The sequence below is a fragment of the Camellia sinensis genome, chromosome 3 (genome assembly GCF_055761805.1).
Source record: "Camellia sinensis isolate YWXY chromosome 3, ASM5576180v1, whole genome shotgun sequence".
NCBI classification, from domain to species: Eukaryota; Viridiplantae; Streptophyta; class Magnoliopsida; order Ericales; family Theaceae; genus Camellia; species Camellia sinensis.
This window is the reverse complement of record NC_138963.1, coordinates 183869756-183879362: the sequence shown is the minus strand read 5'-3', so window position 1 is coordinate 183879362 and position 9607 is coordinate 183869756. Positions and strand designations below refer to the sequence as shown.

General features: G+C 37.3%; 1 long non-coding RNA gene across 1 annotated transcript; it reads right to left on the bottom strand.

Moving 5' to 3' along the window:
* Positions 1–6710: 6710 nt before the first annotated feature.
* LOC145822968 (uncharacterized) lies at positions 6711–9233 on the bottom strand. Its single transcript, XR_014364905.1, has 2 exons — positions 8972–9233; positions 6711–8824 (listed from the first exon to the last, which is right to left on the bottom strand). It is a non-coding gene; the product is annotated as an uncharacterized LOC145822968 (long non-coding RNA).
* Between the last annotated feature and the right edge of the window lie 374 nt (positions 9234–9607).

Below are 9607 nucleotides of genomic sequence, written 5' to 3'. Positions count from 1 at the left end.
AGGTTAAGTCCCCATTGGTTTGATTGTTTGCATTGCATTTGACATGGAAATGCATAACTTGGTCTCTTGGGCCATCACGCATCGAAATGCGCAATTAATGGTCCGAGAACCAAGGAGCATGTCCCTTTGAGTCACTAACATGATAAGGGACATGATTGGTGCATATATGCCTTGAATTGTATTGCCATGCTCTGCCTTGCCCTCTGTTGCTGTCAATTGTAGATTCTGCAAGAGCTTTTTGCCGACCGGCAGTGCTAAGTGCCGACCGGCAATCCTCCCTCTGCCGATAGATTCACCAATGGCCGGTGATCACAGGCCACTGCCGGTGGGCATTCTGCTCAGCCGATGGTATTCCCCAGCATCCAGAGAAGCAATCCTGAGGTTCTAGTAGCCTCCAGAGGAGTACGGCAAGGAAAACAGAGGCAGCCTATGCATGGCGGTGCACTTCCGAGCTAGACCCGAGCGCGTATTGCATCGAGCTCTCTTCCCGAGGCGGTTTACTGTTTTTCCTAGCTTAGTTAGTTTGTTAACTAATTAAGGCGATTTGTAATAATTAATTAGCTTGTAGATTAATTATCTATAATATTTATTTGGTCCCTCCGGGCGAGGGCAAATCTGTAATAAGTGTGGGTGAGTGTGTGAATGTCTTCCAACCCCCACTTCTTTCTTCCCTTTTATTTACCTGCTTATGATGGTAGATTAGGGCATGTTTAGATTAGCATACTTTATGCTATGCATGCGTGCATCCATACATTTGTTTTGCATGCACCGGGCTCGGTACATCATTCTAACCGCATTTGTATTTCAATCCCAAATTGAATACGTGCATTAATTGGTTGCATTTCACATGCCATGTTTAGGTTAGCCGAGCCTACTCTAATTGCATCTTGCATGCGCTGCATTAGTCAACTTGACATGAACTAGGATCACGCATGTTTGCTAACTAGTTTATTGTTTTGGCACGGAGTATGATATAAGTATTTATGCTTTAGCATCTCGCATGCGTGTGAATGTTAACATGATAGCATGCTTACCATGTGGCTAAGTGCTTATGTGAGATAAACTGTTTGAATGCCTGTGGGTGAAGGTTGGATTGTTTGAGTTGGAAAAACTCGTTGAAATCCGTGTTTTAGCCTACTTGAGAGTAGCAAATTCCAAAGCGCTTTTCAAAACAAACGGATATGCAATGCTTGTTTCCAAATTAGGCAATCTAATCCATACTTGTTTGCTGTGCACATAACATAGTAATTCTAGGCTAATAAATGGAATAAGAACACATAACGTTTTCAAAAACGGATATCATGGTTAGTAGAGGCCGATCTTCGGATCGGGCGAGAGGGGGTGCTCATAGCTGACCTTCCCTAATCATACCCAAGCTCCCGAGCCAAGGCAACTTTGGTGATGACGGACACGTGGCCTTTGGCACCGAGTCAGGGTTTCCTAAATTTCCCCATTTTAAAATATTTAGGTGGCGACTCTGTATCTGGCAAAGCAGTCCATGTTTGGCACTTCTTTCCTAAAATCTGTTTTCTCAAAACGATTTGCCAGATTTGGACTCTTTGGTTCAGATTAAGAACCGTGACAATAATCGAGTCCAAACTGTAGCGAGGGCCCCTCGCGGACGTGTTACACCTAATGAATCACTTTTTTTTTGTTTTGTAATCTAAAAAAAATATTGGCAGTGGCATGTGGTTCACAATGATCAGTCCACTGGCCACTAAAAATTATTGAGTATGCTTTTGGTATAATTATCAGTCCACTGGCCACTAAAATTCAGCTTCTGGGCAATACTGCAATTATAATTGAATAAGTTTTGTCTATCAATAATTCCAATAATATTTAACTAACATACTTCTTCCAAGTCAGTTCAAATGTAGATTTAATATTTGGAGCTGTATGAATTTGTAATTTGAAATTTTCGTGTCAGATTGAGCATGTGCAAGTGTAGCAGCATGAATTTATTTGAACATTTTGAATAATGATAGTTCCATATCACAGGAATGCAAGGCCTTCTCTCTCAAATGGGTGGGTCCCACGTAGTGATAAAGGGGTTGTGGATACTGCCCAAAAGGTTGTGGGTTTAACAATCACCCAATAATAATAATAATAAACAAAAGCAACAAAAAACATTACCTTTGTCATTGAGAGCAACAGAAAGATTGTATTCTTCACTATATTATCCACTGAGCTGCACCAGGTAGGAGTGTTGGGTGGTCTAATTTGGGGTGGAGAGCATGCATCACTCTTGTTTGAGCGCTCATTCTGGGTCTGATTCCCCATCTGATGGTTTAAGTAAATGTCCAAACTAGCAGACGAAGGGTTTGCCACCTTTTTCTTGCTCTTGAATATTCAGCTAACAGGGATGTGAGTAACAAAAAAAGAAAAGAAAGAAGCAAAATGGACTCTTTGTAGTTCAATCTGATTGACAGAAAGAGCAGCTTAGACATTTAAGATACCTGTCTTTTCACTTCTCACAATATCTTTACACTGATTCTTTTCTGCTTCCCGAACCTTCAACTGCTAAAATTTAAAACATAAATAAAAATAAAAAGGAGGATGGGGATGGGGTGAAGAAAATCAAGGGATTCCCACATGTCATTATATATAAAAAGCTTAAAGCATTTTTTTCATCATATGACAATTGCCCACCGTTCTATTTGGATGAGGGTGAAGAGTTGCTTTAAAAGAATAAAACAAGAACAATTAACTGCCAAATTAGTCCACAAAGTTGCTGAATTTAAGGCTATGATCTTAAATTCCATGTTGTTGAGCCTTGTCTTAACCCTCATATTTTTTAGCATTTTCTTAGCCTAAACATGTCCAAACAATTACAATTTCAATAGACAGATAATAAAAATAAAATACAGAACAAACTACCAATAAATTACCTTTGCCCGGTTAATATTACGAGGTTCCAGTGCATTCTGATTGGCCAAAAGAAAATCAATCACAGGTCCAAGTGTTAATATCATAGTTGTAGCCACATCTGCACAATGAATTGTAAGCAGCATTAAAAATGGAAAAAAGGGCAATCCCTGACAGTAAAAGGACAAAAGAATGGAGTTATACCCATATTCAAGGATAAACCACCATGAGTTGGACGAAAACTGTAATGGAACCCCAGATAGCTAGTTTATATAGAATGATTTGGGCCTTTGAGTCCTGAAGGAATTCTAGAGTGTGCAGAGGAAGGATAACAACGAACAAACAACAATATATTTAATGACAACAATGGCTCCAAGTCTCATTCATGGATTAATCCTACAAATGGTATTGGCTACCTCTTAACAGCTAGACTAAATCAACTTTCTTCGTTTAAAAAGGTCAAGTCAACATACCAATATCCAGAGGGTCATGAGTTCAGTATCAATATGAAATTTCACTTCAGCAGAGGCAAGAGTCAATGCTCCTCTATCAATACGCCTCTGCCTCATTACCTGCAAAAACAGAGTCCATTCACATTTAACCAAAACTCAAATGAATAAATGACAGTAAGTATCAGCCTGAGTATGAATACCTTTGCTAAAACATTCATATTTCTCAAATCTGTAGTTAGCGGATCCATCAAGTGGCTACAATATACATGTAGAAAAAAGTCATCAATATGGAAACTGGTAGGCAGGAAGCTTCAAATACAATAAATAAATAAATGCTGATAACCTTAGGGGCAAGAACAGACCCAAAGCGAGTCTAAATGTATAAACTTACACAGGTAACAGGATATCAAAGGGTCAAATGCCCCTTATCTTTCTTAATCAAGATTCAAGATTGTTTTTATCTTTTGTTTACAATATTACTAAGCACCAATGTAACATTCTCAAGCCACCACAACATAGAAACTAGTAATATGAAGCAATTTGACTGACTTACCAGCTTTATCATTTAGTCAATTAAATAACAATCAAAAGCATTCCTTTTCAAACAGTTTCTTTGGTGTTCAATTATTTGTCAGGTCAAAGGTTCAATAAAACTTGCGTACACTTGAATTAACAAGGGTGGCAAGGGTTTCCATACTCATGCAATGACCGTGTAGACACAAGCAACCTATGCATTCATAATACTGGTGGCCATAGAGCGTATGGGTTGGTCTCAATCCTTGACATCTCTCACTCCAATTCATGTGAAAATTTTACACAACTGGGTTGGACTTCCATTTGCCTTGATATATATATATATATCTTCTCAAGATATTGAAACTTGGATTCATTGTACACATGCATCACTGAAGTATGAACAAATAATCAATCAATCCACCATAAAAAATCTGAACACAATTTGTGTCAGAACAAAAATCCTGGTAAGAATTCAATATATCTTGTTTATTATGAGTAACCTCGGCCTTCTCTAGGTATTATAAATCTAGATAATTGGTACATCAAATTCTTTGAATGTCATATTACACATCAAGTATTGCTACTATGTACTATGCCTTGTTAACTTTTCCATGGTCACAAGCAAAGCTTTAAAATAAATGTTGTGTGTTATATCTGCTTTGAGATAATTTAGTCATCTCCAATGAAAAATGGTAGTTGATTCATGTTGTGAGAAAATGATGGCCAAAGATTTAGTGGTAAATATGATCATACTATAGAGACTACATAAAGCTGAACACTATCTTTATCTCATAAGTTTTTTACTATGTTAGTTAAGGGGCAAGGTATAACAAGAAAAATTAGATATAGCACCTATCATTCATCCTGGCTTGAGCTTCAACATAAGACAATGCTGCACACGACTTGATGACACTTTTCGTGAATCTTGTAGAAATAATCTTCGGTTCAGGTGTCATTTCCTGAAATTCAAATAATGTCAAAAAAGGGTCCAAAACTTGAATTCACAAACACACACGAATACACACAAACCACCAAGATAGGGAAATAAATATATGTAAACACAAAAGCAGATACATAAAAGCACAAATGCCCTTTGGTAAGCATTCCTTTAGTAAGTAATCTGTTGCATGTTTCTAACACTTAAGGGCTCAATTATGAGCCAATATTATGTAAAAAATCAAAATAAAACTCTGAACCAACACCATTCATTGGTACAACTAAAGGAAGTGTAAAGTGTGAAAACAAGAATGGAAAAGATGCAACATGTGCAAAAAGTAATTATGGTGAAAAAGATTAATTAACTAAAGCATTCTAAAATCAAAACAGCCTTATGTTCCAACAATAGAAAACCTAAATCTTAGGTCAGTTGTTTTTTTAACACAAAAATGAACCATATGATTGGACTAATTGAACACAGGGACCTCTAAGATAAGGAAAAAAAATGGCTTCTGTTTTCTAAAGTTTATCAGTATTTAGCAACTATTCGACTTTCTTTTATATTCTATCTTTTTCTCATCTTTTTCCATCTCAGCTCATCCAGATCAGTTGAACAACTTGACTTACAACTCAACAACCTCAATAAGCTCCATTTGTATTGGAAATATTAGCATTACAAGCACTATTTTATGGTTTAATAGACTAAATAGTAAAATGGGTGTACTCACAATTAAAAATGGGAGTGGCCACATAACTATAATATATTAATAATTAATAAGGTATGAAATTGACACCATAATCCACAGATATTGATATTGCATGTTTGGGTATCGGAGAGAGTAACAAGAACCAGTGTTTTTTAGGTCAATCAGATACATGTATACTTACAACTCACTAGAAAAAGAAAGCTGAATCATAACCACCACAGATTCAATCATTACCCAGATAACAAAGAATGCTAGTCTCTCCACATTAGCTCAAAAAGAACAAATATCTGCAATATAAAACTTCTATTGAGTGAGCTATCCAAGAGCTCCTGTGACAATTAAGAAATTTTAAAACTAACAAACAACTAGCCATAAAATAAATTAGTTGTATGTGCAACCAATAAATTCAACAAAGTTAATGGAAATGAAATATTACCTTCTGTTAAAGGTTTAGGAAGCATGACAATTCGCCGCTCAACAAGGTAAACTGATGTGCCCCTTTGTGTAGCCTCATCATCAAGAGGGGTTCTAGGGTGCACAAAATTTGTAACATCAGCAATATCTGTTTAAATGTTATTAAGGATTGACAAAAAAGCTCCATGCCTAACTGATAAAAACTGAGAACCACCTTTAGACAATTGGATGTATTTAGACCAACATTAGCCCTAATCTAAGCAAAATATATAAAAAATTAAAAAATAAAAAAAAAAGAGTCCAAAGGAAAACAAAAGCCCATTTGAGCTCAACAACAAATAGGGAATAAGCATGTGTACACTGAAGGAACCAAGAAGTGAATCAAACACAGGGTACACAATTTTTTACAAGTATTCATGCAAAATAGTCAAGAAGACAATTAGAAAATTACTATTGCACAAAAAAGTAAAGACTAAATTGGAGTTTGGATCATTTGCTTATTATCCATTGGCCTGTGCCATATCATATTTGGGTGCTTATTTTTTCTATTTTTGGAGTGGTTTGGGTTCAACAAAGCAGGGTGATGGCAATCCTCTGGAGTTAGGGAGGGGGTCAGGTTGGGAAGTGGCGTTAGAAGGCTTGGTCCATGGCCCCGTTGTGTTTAATGTGGTTGGTTTGGTTGGAACGGAATTAGTGTATTTTTCAAGGGTTGGCTTGTTCTCTTTCGTGGTTAGAAAATAGGATTTTTGTAGTTTTGTATAGCTGGGTTACATGTAGGGTGGACCTGGATTTGTTTGCTTTTTTGAATTTTTTTGGATGATTTGATTGGTTAGGTGGTCTCTCCCCTTTCATGGGGTTTTTGTTTTATTTTATTTTTTTTGGTGTATTTTAGCATCAGCTTGATGTTGTCAATAATAAAATTTTATTTATCAAATAAATAAATAAATAAAGACTAAATCATGAATGTATCGAGAATCAGAAGCAAGGATGATGAAAATATAAGACGATCAAAAAAATTACATCTAAAATTAAGTGCTCATCCTACCAATGTAGCAGTGAGAGGTTCGCTAGGTAAAGTGGATGCCCCCAACCAATGCTCAAACTTGATAGTAAACGCTTAAAACATTGAAACAACAAAAAATTCCACTCTTAATGAATTTTCAATAAATATTATAGGTATTTGTGCCCTACATACATGCCACATCATCATTTAAGAGGGGTTGGATCATCACAAGGCATGAGCCTCACATTCTCACCTAGTCGCAGTGCGTCACTTCATGGCCTCGCCTTGCCTCAAGGCCTCAAGAATGCCACCCAGAGCTACACAGCTTGCCTAGGTATAGATAGGGAGTAGGGCCTATGGATCCCTCAGTGCCTCAATCATGAGACACCCAAGCGACCCATGACTCCACGCTGGATTACCACAAACTTGTAGATTAGTAGTTAAAGTTGAGAGATTAGCAAAATTGGTTAGTCCACCCTCTCGAGGTGGCTCCACTTTCACCTATCTTAGACAAGAAAGAAAGACCTATTTGACTAAGGCATATGATACCTCAAAAGGCGTATGACACCAAACTTTGCCACCCTTTGGCATAACTCTCAAGGATGAGCTGGCCTTTATGGCCCAACCATCCTATAAAAGGTCCCCATCCCATACATGGACGCGCACACTCATGTAATAACTCGAAAGGCATACCACACCTACATTTGCCACTCCTTGGCATGACCCTCAAGCATGAGCTGGCCTCCATGGCCAAACTATCCTATAAAAGGTCTCCATCTCCGTATGTAGACATACAGAGACACCCTTGAGGAGAGCAGCCTCTTCTACATATCAAGAAACAAATTAGTAATTAGCAAGATAGGTAAAAGTTCAACCAAATTAGTAACAATCAAGATTTGTTTTTTCTAAGTAATTAGCAAGATAAATGATAGTTTCCACTAATAGGCAAATCTTCAACATAAACAAGCATTCAAAGCCAAAAAAACAGACTTGAAACATAAACTTCTCCTCCAAGATCGTTCTCCGTCGTGTCAGAAGTTCCCTCTTGTCACATATAATAAATTTTGCTCATGGTTTTTGATATTTTTCGTGCTATTTGCTTCCATTAATGAGTTCCAATAATTTTCATGATAGTTATAAGGTCAACATACGTGGAAGAACCAAAAGGTCAAAGGATATGAACTCCAACTTCAAAATTTCCATTATGTAATGCATCATCAATATCCTTGCATCCTGCAGAAACAGAAAAATAATATTTGTACAGAGTTTGGTATTTGCCTACACTAAAAAGAATATTATTTGGCCTCATGCAAAACTAAAAGGGTATTAAGAAAGAAAAGGTCTGATAAATCTATAGATCACATACCTGGAGGATCCACACTAAAGACACGTATATGACGTAAATCCTACCTAATAGGACTTGCCAAATCTTCAGAAGACACAGACGAAGGTAATGGCCGCAAACGTGACAAAACTTGAGAAGTAAATGGTCTCACATCTATATCATTCTCTATCAACACTACCTGCAGCACCCACACAATTGATTACTACGTAATTTTATGAGAAAGAGGGATTGATCCCATTGCTCGAAGATAATAATATTATACCCATCAGCCAGAATATCAAAAGAGGGAAACAAAAAAAAACAATTCAATCAAGAAACTCATGTCCATAGCTAGATGATCTGTTTGTCCCCTAAGAAAACACTCTGTTTGGTAGCCAAGAAAAGAATCTAAACAACCCAGAAAATGTACCTGTATTCTTCTTCTGTCCACGGAGTTCCTTTCTTCCTCTCGACCTTGCCGTACTTTGTCTTTGCTGCCGACCCAAACGAGGTCTGACTCCTCTTCGACTCAGTCTCCCACTCGAGCGACGACTCGTTAGAATAACTATGTAACTCGACTTGGCCTGACTCAATCTCGTTCGCAAATCTGTGTGTGTGAGAAAGAGAAAGAGTTGCCCCAAATGAGATATGTTTAGGGAAAATTGAGAGAGAGAGAGAGATGCCCCAAATGAGATGTGTTTAGGGCAAAATCTCAGAGAGAGAGAGAAGAGAAGAGAAGAGTATGAGTATGTACCTTCCCTTATCTTCCTCCCTGTGCCTGACACTGTTAAGTGGAGTTGTTAACATCGTTTTACTAATCGAAGCCTCAAAGAGACGAGTTAGAAAATGGAAGTGAGCAAAGAGATGATGAGGGAAACGGTGATGGATGCTGCTGTCGAGCCAGCTGTCGTACCGGCGATGGATCCCCTTCGAACCAGTGTCTGATGATTAGAATCCATTAGAAGCCGAGCAGTTGTATATTTGCCAAATATTTTTGTTTTGTTTTGTTTTTTTTTTTTGGTGAATTGGTGCCATAAATTTTATTTTGGCGCCTCTTTGTTTTTTATTATACAATTTACAACATACATTGTTCATTGTAAAAAATTGTAATACTTTCAACAAGCAGGCGTTTTGTGCATCGTAAAAAAATAATACTTTTAACGGCGTGTGTTGTGTGTACCGTGAAAAGTATTAACTTTTCACGGATGGTGTATGTGCATCATGTATAATTGATGTATTAACGATAAGCCATATGTACGTTGTTGAAAGTTTTATTATTTACGACATGCATTGCAAGGCGTAAAAAAATCATCGTTATTATCATTCACGGCCTATGCAATAGACACGCCGTGGTTGGAAAAGTATGTACGACGTGCAAAAAAAAAAAGTC